The 14,066-nt window shown below is 37.9% G+C and overlaps 1 protein-coding gene across 1 annotated transcript in view; it reads left to right on the plus strand.

The window, feature by feature from the left end:
• The window catches only part of SLC26A7 (solute carrier family 26 member 7), an 82,592-nt gene continuing 70,474 nt past the window's right edge, over window positions 1,949-14,066 (plus strand). The window contains exon 1 of the mRNA XM_021388733.1: window positions 1,949-2,646. The gene's annotated coding sequence lies outside the window, so the exon portion shown is untranslated. The remainder of the gene's footprint in view (window positions 2,647-14,066) is intronic.

Consider the following 14,066-nt stretch of genomic DNA (forward strand, 5'->3'; position numbering starts at 1 on the left):
TTCGTTGCAGGGGTTGGACTAGGTGACCTTTAAAGGTCCCTTCCAACTCAAATGGTTCTGTGATTCTATGTATTGCCTTGCTGTGTAGGAGAAGTGGCATCTTCAGGGATGCAGCAGCCTTCATGCAAAAGGCACGGATGCCGAATGCCTCAGAGCCAACCTGAAGGCTTTTGTGAGAGCAGGATTGAGGATGTCCCAACTGCATCATCTGGTTAGTCCAAAAGGCAACACTTCATATGGTCTTTTTTTGTAAGCCGTACAATTGTTTCCTGTACAACTTTTTATTTTTAGTTCTCAGACACACGCTGCCCTTTATCTTCCAGCTGATCTCCTGTGATGCATTTATTAATGACAAGCAGCCTGTGTTGATTACTTAATCTATGTAAGCAGCTGAGCAGACTTAAAAATAGGGCCCGAAATAGAAAAGGCATTTTCTCTGCTGCCCTTGGCTCTGAGAAGAATGCTAACCCACCAATTCCTTTGTTTTGAGAGACTAATAAAAGCAGCAGATGGGTTATGATTAATCACGAGAGGCATATGGTATAGGTACTTTCAGATACAATCTTAGCAACTGCCTCCGTATGTTATAAGTAGGTATATCATAAGAACTGTTCACACACCAAAAATCAGTAAAACCACAAATAGACCAAGGTAATCTCTGTGTTCCAAATTAAATGCATCAACAGCGTTGTCCGAAAAGCTTTATCCTCTTTGCACGTTGGAAAAATTGAAATGTGCACCTTTAAATAGCAAAAAATAAAAATTATATATATCTGTTTCTAGGGAGCTATGTTTTCTGCAAAGTCTTCCCATATTTTATCTGTCCCACAAACATTTTGTTGTGATATCTGAAGAGATCAGATTCATGAAGAGTCTGAAGGTGCTGTGCTGGTTCGGAAACAAACTTAAGGACCTTCCAGATGAGAGTAGTATTATTTTATTTTTAAGGATTTTTTTCCTTTGGTAGAACACTGTTGTCTTATTAAAGATCCTTTTGATGAAACTAATGGCATGGAGATTTTAAACTAACAGCTCTTCCTCATGTACACACGTATCTTATAAAAATAATACTAAAAAAACCCTTGATACTTAAAACCCTTGATACTGTAAATAGGCAATAATTTGTTGTAAAATTCTAGTGAGGCTGCACTAAATTTGCAATCAGTGTGGGATAAAGGGTGGCACATCTAGTAAAGAAGTGGTTTTTTTCTTACCCCTGTGCTGAGTGTTGGAGCACGAAACACCGAAAGTAGAACAGAGAAGGCTGTTGGAAATCATAGAATCATAGGATCATACAATGGCCTGGGTTGAAAAGGACCTCAAAGATCATTGAGTTTCAACCTCCCTGCTGAGTGCAGGGTTGCCAACCACTAGACCAGGCTGCCCAGAGCCACGTCCAGCCTTGAATACCTCCAGGGACGGGGCATACACAACGCCCCTGGGCAACCTGTTCCAGTGCGTCACCACCCTCTGTGTGAAATCGGGGATGCCTCTGTGAATAGCATAAAAAGGAACAAAGAATACAAACTTGTAGCCACAGTAGCTGTAAAATTAGCCAAGAGACAGTAAATGAAGCCAGAAGCATGTTTTCCAGAAACAAAGCGTGATTTGCACAGGTGGGTCATGTGCTACTCCACAGGTTCTATTTTCCTGCTAAAATATGGTTCTAAAATGGGAAAGAAACTGAGACAGGTGTTTGCCGCAGTGCTTTTACTGCTTTTACTAGCTCATAATTTTCTTAATAATATGAAAAATACCTGTATACAGGCAAGAAGTTGGGGAATGGAGTAAGAACGTTTTAAATCCTACTTGCAAAACTGCACTGTTTAGAAAATGAAAAAGATCCTCAAGGAAAATTACCTACCTGCTACACCAAAAGTTTACTTTTTCTGTTTTAGTTGTGGAAATCACAGAAAAATCTTTGTTTGCTCATTTTTAATAAAGAAACTGGATGTCACACTTCTTCTAACAGTGCACTCCGTTCTTGCAGACCATTATTTCTAAAGAAGTGATAGCTTTCCCCGACATAACAGTGAGCCTCCCCCTCTAGTGCAAGGACGTGTAACAAACATTGTGATAAGGGTCTTATTCTAGTTGGACAGCTTTTAGTTTGTATCATCTTCACTGACATAGCCTTGATGCTGTCTGTAGGAATAGTGCTGCAGTTGTGGGGGTTTTTTTTTTGTTTTTTGTTTTTGTTTGTTTTTTTTTTTTTAATTAAAAGGTGCCCTTACATGACAGTCCCTTCAGAAAATTATCTTAGCTATAGAGTTTTTCCCCTGATGATGGAAGCCTGTGGACCATTGCGCATCTAGGACATTGTCATAGATAAAGAGAGACGAGCGTGTGTTGGGTGCAGGCTGCCTGGGGCGGGCAGCTGGGACATGAGGAAGAGCATTGTGCTGTGCAAGGAAGAGCAGCTCAGGTGTGCAGTGCCCTGCTGTGGGACCAGGACCGGTCTTTTCACAGCTTGTGGGCCAGAATGAAGGGGGGTAGGTGCCTGCTACACACCAGCCGGTATTGAAGAGGAGGTGTGCAAAACCTTTAGAACAACTGGGAGAGCCTCTAAAAGCCATTGGAAGAACCTGTAGGACCAAGCAGAAGAAATTCCTTGTTTGTGGGCACTGCAGTCAGATTCCATCACTGGTAAGTTGATTGCATGCATGGCTTCATGAGGACTGTAGCACACCCACATGACCTATTTCTGTCCATCAGAATGGCGATGGTGGAATTCAAGGTCTTGGGATTTTGATGACTGACAAGTAATATGAGCACAACCTTTCTAATCATTTTCTAGGATGCAGACTTTTTCCCTGTGTTCCTGATGTAATATTTGAGAACTTTTCTAATTACGCTTCCTACAGGCTTGACTTGAAAATGTGTTCAGTTGATAGCTCAATTTCTGTCTAGACAAAAACACTTGAAAATGCAGATAGCAAATGTGTGCTTAATAAAGACATGCTGAGAACTGTAAAGATAGCAAAACATGACCGTACTTTTCAGACATAAAAAAATGTTTTCACAGGCAGGAGTGTAGTAATTGAAAATGTATTGTTTGAACAAGGTCAAACATTATTACTTCCGATGTAATTTTTCTCCTGTAAGCAATGCACAGTTGTTTTACTGGCCTTTCCATAAAGCAATTAAATTTTTCCATTTGCTTCATTTGTCGCAACTCCCGGAAGAAACTAGCACATTGTAAACTACCATTTCCTTACAGAAGTTCCCTTGTTCACTTCATGCCTCTAGTACAAAATATAGGGCAAGACTGGGCCAACCTGAATAATTTCTAAAAATCAATACTTGGTACTGTTACTCAGGAACATGAGATGACCCAACACATTTTAGCAGGAAAACCTAAAATATGGATATGATTTTGTATAGTCAGCTACACTTTAATGCATCTTCAATGGAGTGAAAGCCTATAATTGTTCATTTAAATTTAAAAATGAATTCCTTTTTTTTAAATTTCCAATTACAGATGCTAATGATATCTACAGAGATAATTTCTCTGTATGTACTTGTCTGTTTTTAAATTTTGTTTGCTTTCTAGAAAGGTGCTAAGTCATGATTTTCAGATGACAGTAGATATCCTTTTTTAATGTGTTCGTTCTCAAAAGAACATCCCATTGTAATTTTCCCCAAGCTCCCTGACCTCTCCTCGGATGTCTACCTTTATTTCCTAAAAGGAAAGCCTTTCAAGGCTTCTCTCCTCTATCTCCTCTTCCTTTCCGTCCCTTGAGTATTGTCAAATACTTGAGCATTGATAGGGATCATGTCCTTGCGAATCTGATCTATTCAGAAGATAATCATAAAACATCATAGCAACTAAAGAGGAAAGTACCGTAACCCCATAACAGCTCGTGATCTGTCTACATCCCGGTTTACTATGGGATCATAATATATGAGCTGGATGTCACAGCAGACTCCAAGTGGAATTTGAGGCAACAGTGCTTTCTCTCCACTAATAACAGAAACTGCATTGTGGGCTACATTCGGAGAGGTATAGCGAGCAGATACTCTTCTGCTTGGCACTGGTGAGGCTACAGCTGGGATAGCATTCCCAGTTTGGGGCTGATGCACTCAAGAAGGTCCACTGGAGAGCCATGGAGTTGGTTGGGGGCCTGTAAAATGAACACTTTGAGATTGAGGGAATTGAGTTTGCTGAGTATAGAGAAGATGCTAAGGGAGGAACTAGTCATAATCTACTAATGTAAAAGAACTACAAAGATGATGGAGCCAAACTCTCTTCTGGCTTTCTAGCAGAACAAGTGGCAACAATTAAAGCTGTATTTTGAGATGTTTCAGGTAAAGCTTTGGGCCTAGGAGGCAAGTGCAGCATTGGTGCAAGTTATCCAGAGAGACTGGAATATCTCTTTGAGTACTTCCTACACATGGCTAGACAAACCGGAGCTGACCAGGTCTTCCATTGTCAGGAGCCCCATTTCAAGCAGGAAACTTGATGAGATGGCCTTCAGAGGTTACTTCCACCACCACACCAACATAATTTTACTAAGAGTGTTTATTACAGTTCCCAGGCTAATTCTAGACTTTCATCTAATAAGAAGACAGAGCATGTTAAGTTTGAAAACAATTGCATAGTAAGTACCTTTAATAGTAAGTTCTCCATTTAATCCTGTGTATGAGATTCAGTGTCTTTTCCTGAAAGATTTATTTATATATTATAAGAAGAACGCACAAGATAGCCTATTTGTATTTGTGACAGATGAAAAAGGATCTCAGTAGATGTTTTCTTGTATTATTGCTTACTCCACACAGAGTGTGAATATGCACTGTATGTAAGAGTAAATTTTGTCAGAGAGGCAAGCTAAGGTATTACCTTCAAGGACTGGGCTTCCCCAGATTGATAACAAAGGTTACATGATTTAAGAAGAGCCTTGAGCTGTTTTTACAAATTTCAGCTGCAGCAGCATGCAAAATTTTTCAGATCAGAGCAGTTATAAACGATCATTTCAACGACCACCATAAAATATGCGTTTCAGTGTGTAAAGAGCCCAACCCTGTGCAGTGTGCTGTAAAAGGAGATGAGAACATCTGAGTAATGTTACAAAACGTAATCCAGCTGAGTAGAGAGCAAACAGGATATTGGTTAGATGTGTAATTTCTTAACATTTTTATGCATAAATAAAGTACATTTTGTGGGCTAGAAGTTTCTTTATCTAATTAAAATACCACCTTGAATAGCATGATTATGATGCAGTGTTAAATACGAATATTTCCCAAGGTTCCTGTAATTCAGTTTTCAAAGAAACTAAGCACAGATCTCCAAAGCCACTTGCCTGTTTCTCAGAACTTATTTCTCACAAACCACTGACTGGTGCAAGACCTGTGATTTCTTTTAAAACAATAATTTTCAAAAAAATCCTGCATCAGTACATTAAGTGGTGCAAACTGCACCTTCAGAGTGATGAAAAAAATGAACTTCCAAACAGTTGTCTACACACATCTCTGCCTCTGATTGTGTCTGCATTCCTGCTTATCGCAAGAGTGGGTATCACCAGAAGAAGCAGCACAGAATAACATCAATAAAGAGGATAATGTGGAGTTTCTCAAAACGTTTTGCATTACTGAAGAATTCTTCCAAATAGCTGGGTTCGAATGACTTCAGTTATAGTAAAAGCAATATTCGAATTACGTCATTGTAATCTTAAGAGGACAAACTTGTTCATTCAGAATGATACTGATTGGCTGTTCCTAAGGCAATGGGTTCCTCTCATTCTCTTTTATTCCTTCTTTTATTTCAACAGAAATTGCTGATATCAATAACTGAGCAGTTTGGCTGCTTCAGTTTACATTAACTCTTACAAATTAAAAAGCAATTGAAGGAAGTAAAAGCATGAGAAATAGACAGGTGCTCCAAGAAGTAAAAGCATAAGAAATAAAGGCAGAGGTTCTAAGCAGTATGCTAAGTTAGAGCTCCTCTTCCTTTGAAAAAATTTTAGGAGCACATAGTCCCCTAAAGCTTCTAATAAAGAGTTCATGTACTTTAATCAGACAGCCAATCCTCATTTGCTCTACTAGATTAATCTTGTTGCTTGAGTGACAGCTTGCTGGAGACTTAGAAACCGCCCAAAGTAGCCCATTGAGGATGCAAAGTAAGATCAGAGTAGCTGACATTAGCTCATTAAAATGTCTTCTGCTTGACTTATTTTTAGATGTACTTAACTTTTGTTACCTAGAACTGTTTCAAGGCATATTACTGAGCAGTTGAATAGTATACTCTCTTAGCAGAGAAACACTTCTTGCTTCCAATTTTTAAAATGAAAGTTGACAGATCATTAATTAAAGCACCGTGAAAATTAATTATGCATTGTCAAGAATATAACTGTCAGTAAACTTTGATGGAAGAGGCTTAAAAATTATGGGAGCAACTGTAATTTTGATTCTGCATATAGTACATTTAACAAACATTTGCTTTTTCCCAGAAATACAGAAGTCTGGGAATGGGTAACCCGTAACTATACGTTTATATTTCAGTTTAGGAAACAATAATTTGAAACATAAATACCACTCATCTTCCCCTAGGCATGTAAAAAAATCTTCTACATTGTCTCTGTTTCTGCCTTCTTCTAAAGCAAAAGAGTAGTACACAAGCACAGTTCTGGAATCAATGCTGAGCACACAAGGTTAAAGCACATAACATTTTCTTCACTCAGTGAGTGTCCACAAGAATACTTTACCAAATATTTGAAGGACTGTACACCAAGATAAATGACCTGTATTAATTCTACTTTTTATCTCTAAAAGTTAATAATGTGTTTTAAAAGAACGTAGAACAAAAAGTGAGCTGGAGTGGAGTTCGAATATAGTTATTGGAAATGGGCAAAGAATTCTTAACAGGGTTATCAGTGGCCTTAGTGACATCCATGTTATGATGAAAGTGAGCTTACCACTCAAGTACCTTGTAACAGCTGGTTTTGTAAATGGCAAAATTGAATCACGCTTTTCTAAAATTCGGTACAAAACAGATGAATGACTGTGAAGCACTAATTTTCATAGTTAGATTCAGTTCTAATGTATCTTATGAAAGAATTGGAGAATATTTCATTTTTGAAGAGATCCCCAGAGGCCTTCCAAATGAACATCCAGATCAGAGCAGCACTGCTGTCAAATAGATCAGATTACTTTTTCTCTTTATGAGCCTCATCCTGCATGCGAAAAACAGAGGGGAGGAAAGGATCGTGACAGCTTTGTAGGTCCAGACAGGAGAAGCACTTGTTCTGCATGTTTCTGACTGCAGTTCCCATATTCCTGTGGCCTGTCTGGTCAATGGGACTACACTTCTGAGAAGTTCTTCAGTTGAGGGTTTCCTCGTTTGCGTTGAGTTTTACTGCTTCTCTGGGTTCTGCTTCCTGTGTCATAGTGAAGGAATGGGTTGGGGTTTTCTGCTCTCTTACTGTTTTAGATTGATAGAGCCGACTGACAGACTAGAACAGCTTGAGAGATATTTCTGTCTCTTTGGGCTATTTCTGATACTGGTGTGTTGTGCTCAATTGGACAAAATCTTCTGATGCTGATTCCTTTAGACAGGTCTTACATTCAGTCCATTCTTATCCTTAACCTTTCTTTAATGAGCTCTCATACTTGGGTCTTTTCAGATTAATCATTTTACTGGAAAAACTGTTAAGGATTTTAGTGCTGTCTTCTCGTCTCTTTTTAATGGGGCTGGGAACAGTTGAAGTTGTTACCTAAGAAGATCCTTTGTTTGCCCTCAGTCCTTACTTGAGGATCCCAGAGCTGTCACCTGGGAACACATCCCATGCAAAGAGGTGTTCTTGCCACATTTGTGCAAATGGTGAGGATCTCACACTTCATTATCCACTTCAATTTTAGTTTGTTATTTTTCATTTGTATTTCCAGAGATCTCTTTATTATAGTATCTCTCTCCAATTTAGCAGCAGCTGCACATCTTATTAAAGCATTTTCTACTTCTTGCACCTCATTAAATGAATGTTGCATAAGTCGGGGCTGGACAGCAGTAATGTGCTTTGTCACACAGCATTAGCTGTCTCACTTAGATAATGCCGTGTCCTGCAGTTTGCCCTGAGTCTATTTATTTCATGGAGCTCCAGCCCCAACAATTATGGAGCATTTCTGGAAGATTTTGTTATGTGGCACTGAATAAATCACTGGCTGTTCAGACCTAAAGTACTTAAATCATTACTCATTCAGTATGACTTACATCTCTTTTCAAAGAACTTCCCTGTCTTAGAGTAGGTAACAATTTCTCTGCACAGTCAGTGCTTAATGCTTCTGCTGCAGCTGCCAGTAAGGGTTCTCACTATGCAGTGAATTTTCATGAACCTGGGCATCATCCATGAGTATCTGGATTGAGACCAGGGAGTGAATACCAAACAGTTTGTTTTTACAACTCTCGATTATTACTCACTGAGTAGGTAGTGAAAAAAGCGACTTGAAAGTGAAGATCCTAAATTCCTTTGCCATCTCCTGCAGCCATACAGTCCCCAGGACACGCTTTTATACATATTTACTTTCTCCAGTACTGATAATCCCAACTTTTCCCTAGCTCCTCTTAAAGTTATAGAATTTAGGATTCATGCGTTGGGTAATGAACTTTCAACTCTGTCTTAAATGATGTAATGCAGTTAATAACTGCTTTTGAAAGAGACTTAAGTGGATATTCCTCATCTCAAATGTGAGTGACTTAAAGGATCACACAATGGAAAAATAAATGCAGTTTCGTAGCCGTAATTACTTTAGCTGACATGTTTAGCTGAGCAGCAATAAAACATATATCATCTTAATGTGTATTGTTGTTAATCTTGCCAGTGATTTATAACATGCCAGCTAAAATTACCTCACCAGGTTGGACAGAATGAAGTCAACGAAAAGCAGCTAAGCTTGATAATAGTGCTTGAGAAAATGTCAAGCTCTTTTTTTTCCCTGCTTACTATATGTATATTATTGTCATATGTTTAAGTGCTAAGAGACAAAATGAATTTCCTTATTTTTAGCTGTGATTGGTCCTGCTGTGAATATGTTTGAATAAAACAAATTTCAGTTATTTCATAATACTAAAAACACAGTGTTTTATTTTATTTCGTATAATCATTTGAGTTGGAAGGGACCTTTAAAGGCCATCTGGTCCAACTGTCCTGCAGTGAACATCTACAGCTAGATCAGGTTGCTCAGAGCCCCATCCAGCCTGACCTTGAGTGTCACCAGGGGTAGGGCATCCACCACATCTCTGGGCAGAGAGAGATTTGCAGAGGTATGTTGGAATTTGCTGACATTTTACATTAAGAAATACCTCTAGCCTTGAAATCTTCTGGTAACTTGTGGAAACAAAGGAACAAAGGAGAACTTCATTGTTTGTTTGTTTTTGTTATTTTATTTTGTAGTTTTGTTGTTTCCTTTGGTAGCATTTGGGATAGGGCATTCTTGTTTAGTTGTTTTTCTTGTTATTTTTTCTGATCTAATGCAAGCATAGAGGTGATAGGAACTGGGGATCTTTGTAATAACGAAAAGTCAAATTGCACAATCGTTTACCCCCTTCCATTTGAAGATAATTATTATTATTTCAATCAGATGGACAGGATTTTTATACTTATCAGCATGCCTTCACGTACTTTACAGTAAAACCAGATGGTTATATTTCATCTGTTAACTATGTTGTGTTTTTTTTTCAGTTTGGCCTTTATGACTGTTTCTGTAGCAGTGTTGTGTGAGACAGACTTGTCAGCTCACTAATTTTTTAAGCATCCCATAGTGGAAATGAGAGGAATAACTTCATTTAAATCAAACTGAAAATTTAGAAGGAAACACAATCCATCTGTCTTTATTATTATTATTACTCTTTGTTGCTGCTGCTTGACATTCCGTAAGAATTTGGAGCAGTGTCTTAGTCAAAGATTTCCAACAGGGCATGGTTGGCTTCTCAGTCACAGGCACACAGCCACTTAAGTGCGCTAACACTTTTGTACACCACTGAATACAGGGAGGTAAGTCACTTCAAAACAAAAGCCTGATTAGATAGCTCCTGTTCCATCTTCTCTTAGTTTTTGTTCATCACTGAGTTGTAAAGGATGTGCTCTTACACAAACTTAATTTTTATGAAATGTTGTGATTTATGATTGCTCCTTCTGTACTATCAGTTGAACACAGGTGCATTGTGATGTTAGTTACACAGGCCACTGCTTTGCTATAGTAGATAAGGTCACAGGTTAAATGATTTTCTGTAGTATGATGAATAGTACAACAGAAAATGGAATTGGGTTAATCGTGAACGTCGGTTGGGAAATTGAGATGGAACTGTAAATCTGCAGGAACCATTTGGTTGCGCAGTACTGAGAAAAAGGAAATCCTGCTCATGCCCATCCAGCATGAGCTTATGTTTCTTTGGAAGTAAGTGGGTTTTAAAGGGGTGGCAGAAATTTCTGAATTTGAAGCTCAATTGGAGGATCCTAGATTAATCATAGAATCATAAAGGTTGGATAAGACCACTAAGATCAACCGCCAGTAAGCAGACTTAAGTGCTTTTCATTGGAGGACTTAATATTTGGTTGGTTTCTTACACATCTGCCTAATCAAGTAAGGTCTTACAGTACATTCTGTTCAATGATTTATAGGGTTACAAAGCATTTGAAGACATCAGATATGAATGCCTTGCATCCCAATGCAAGTGTTGGCAGGGAGGGATGAATATGCTCAGCACCTTGGAAAATCAGATCTACTTAGAGCCAGCTGAAGGTGACCTGTTTTATAGAGGACACATAAGCATGTTATAGACTGCAGCATGAGGATTTTTAGTGGTCTGTGGGGATGTACAGACTTCTGGGATATAGTATAGAAGCACTGGAAATGCAGAAGAACTGAAGAAGCCTTATTCATGCTGCCACTGGCTGCATTTTTTGGAGTGATCCCTCCTCCTAACTCTGCACAGTTACTTGGAGCAGTCCCAAAGACCCAGCAAATGAGTTAAAAATGACTCAGTATAATCACTGAGGGTCCAAGGTGTAATTTCATTTTCAGCCTTCAGACTATTTATTGGAGCAGATATTTTCCATGGTGTCCAGTCCAGACAGGCCTATCATGTTCCCATGCAATGATATGTTAATTTCTGCTCCTTAAATTAAACATAATCTAAGTTGCTTCTGTGTATTTAAGTATCTAAGTACTTCTGTATATTGCAGATACAAACTTTTCAAATATGAAGAAGAGATGTTATTTTTTGAGGCAGATTTCCAGCTTTAATTATAAAAATGTCTGAATTACAGAGTTGGCGTCAGCAGCTGCATAATAAATAAACTTTAAGAAACTAATTGCAGATCACCCTGAATAAGGCAGTGGCTATCTAGAGTCTCTGGACATGAAGTACAACCATTGGCTGCCACTACTTAATACATTGTTCATTTAGGTAGTTTAAGGGATCAAATTCCTTAATATCATGTAATACTACCTTCTGTTATAAGGTATTGAATTCTGAAGTGTATAAAAATATAACAGTTCCAAATATTGCCAAATCTTTTCATAGGAGGTCATCATTTGACAGGATTGTATCCTAATGTTTCAGTCATTCTTACAAGAAATATTGCTGTCTGCTTAGTGTTGAATATCACCCAGAAGATAGCAGTGGTCCCCGTCCTAGTGATCTTTAAATACAAATGGTTTAAATGTCTTAAAGACAAAACTTGAGTTTAACTTGTGCTCTTGGAAACCTTTGTGCCTTGTAATCTGTTCTGAAAAGCTAACGGTATTTACAGAGTGTTTGACAGAATAAGAATTCAGCAGTATCTGTGGTAAAAAATACTGGAAAGTGATTTCAAAACACAAATGTTACAGCTGTTCTTCAAAAAGTATGTAAAATATCAAAGGATTTTACATTAAAAAAGGAAATATTTCCTTATCCGCTCTTACTATGAGAAGAAAATTAAAATAGTTCAAAATGTACACCTGCTGCCTTCAGGGTCTTTGCTATGCTCCAGTCCAGCATGGTCTTTGCTGCAACTGCAGTACAAAGCAAGGAAGGAATATGGTCAGTATATCAATCAGATTGCTCTCTTTCGCATTGTTTACAATGATTGTTAATTAGTTTCCTAGCACAGTACCTAATTTGTGGTCAAAATAAGATGTACACCAGATGGAGAGAAAATTAATTCTGAAGTAGTAATCTATCCATATATATAATTATTCCTTGTAACTGTGTAATGGTCGTGGTTTGGGCTGTTGGAACTTCAGCAATGCATAGATCAAGTGGATGACCTTTCTTAAACATTATTCAGGGTTTTATTGGGTAAGCTGTAAACAATTGAAATATGATTGCTTTTTGATTGGCTTCTTCTTGTGATCCATGTACTTTAACGAGATATCCTGATTAATGGTTTTCTGTTTAAAGACTTTGGGTTCACATGTTACTTGTAATACATTTTGCCATTTCCGTTATAAATCCTACTTTTCATATGTTTATAAATTGCCTTTTAGATTTTGGTACATAGATGTCTTGATAGAGAACAAAATGAAGAAATAAAGGAAAAAAATGAGGTAAATCGATCAGGTTTGAGACGTTTAGCGGTTTTGTGGCTTTTTTTTTTCCTGGAACTACTTTCAACTTAAGGAGGCTCCTATACCTCATAGAAAGCATTGAAAAAATGTAAATTATTTTATCTTTAGAAATTCTGTACCTGTACTCATTGTTTCAATTCCTATGCATGCTTTTATGTGGAAGAAAAAATATTCTTACTTTCTTTTTTGGTAAAAATCAATGTATTTGTGTCATTTCTCCCTCCCTTAAATTACAGCTGTTTGTCATTTCACACCTTTTGGAAATAATCATGATAGTACACAGACAGAGTGGGTTCAGGAAACAAACTCCTAATCCTGAGTATCTAACTTGTCAGTAGTGTCAGTGAGATTCCCAATGTGCCTGAACTCAGAGATGTGCTTTGTAGTCTTCTGCTGCTGCTCCAAAGCTACTTTGAATTTACTTCACTAATGACTACTGCTATTATAGATATCGTAAGGCTTAAGAATTAGCAAGTAGAAGTTCCATACACATGCAGATTCTTCTGTAATTGAAGTACTTCTGTAGGTTTTATGCTTAGAATACAGAATCACAGAAGTGCAGACTTTTCTGGAGACTTTACACCATATTATGATCTTTTCACTTTGAATGGTGTGAATTGCTGAGAGAAGGTGAACTATTAGTTGGACTGGATGATCTTGTAGGTCTTTTCTAACCTTGGTGATTCTATGATTCTATTATACAGCTGTGCAGGCTGTTAGAAGTACGGGTAGTGTCATTGCAGGAAAGCTGCAAATATTCAGTCACCTTCCGGAGTCTGAGTGTTTGAGCATAAGGGTAGTTTAAAAGCACTTAATTCATTGTTGACATTAAGACTGAAAGGTTATGAGAAATGTAAATATGGCATATTAAATTAATGCGTATCATATTACGAAGTTGTTAAAAAGACTGTGAGGGCTGCCCAGATGTATGGGAACGACAAAACCGAAACCAGTGGGGTGATCCTAGTGGTGTTTTTCATTTAAGGTCTTCAGAGACTGGTGTTTTATGTGCAGTCTGATTGTGGTTCCAAATATGAGAAGATCAGAGCTAGGATAGTTTCATATCTGACTAGTCTAAGAGGTATGAAGGTAAGGTAGGAAGGTTGGTATATCTCTATGTCATCAAGCATTATTTCAAAAGTTAATGAGAACCTATGCCGATTTTATTTTTTATGTGCACCTAATCTATTTATATAATGTTACATGACATTGATTTAAGCTGTTGGCTCTTTAAATAACATGCCTTAAAAACCACCGCACAAATGCAAATAAGGCAATATAAAAGTGGCAGATATTAATTACATATGCAAATTAAGTAATTGTTAGCAGACTGAGCCCTCATTTATCAGACACGGAGGTCTGAGATGGCCTGAAGCAGCAGGAGGTAAAAGAAAGGAAGAGTTGAAAATCAAAGTTGTGGTCTAACAGCTGCCCAAATCTTTGGTCTGTCAGTGTTGGTTCCCTTTACTTCGCTTTTGTTCTTTACATTCTGTGTCAATGAAGGTCTTCAGGGCATGCCACCA

Source organism: Numida meleagris, chromosome 2 (assembly GCF_002078875.1).
Source record: "Numida meleagris isolate 19003 breed g44 Domestic line chromosome 2, NumMel1.0, whole genome shotgun sequence".
NCBI lineage: Eukaryota > Metazoa > Chordata > Aves > Galliformes > Numididae > Numida > Numida meleagris.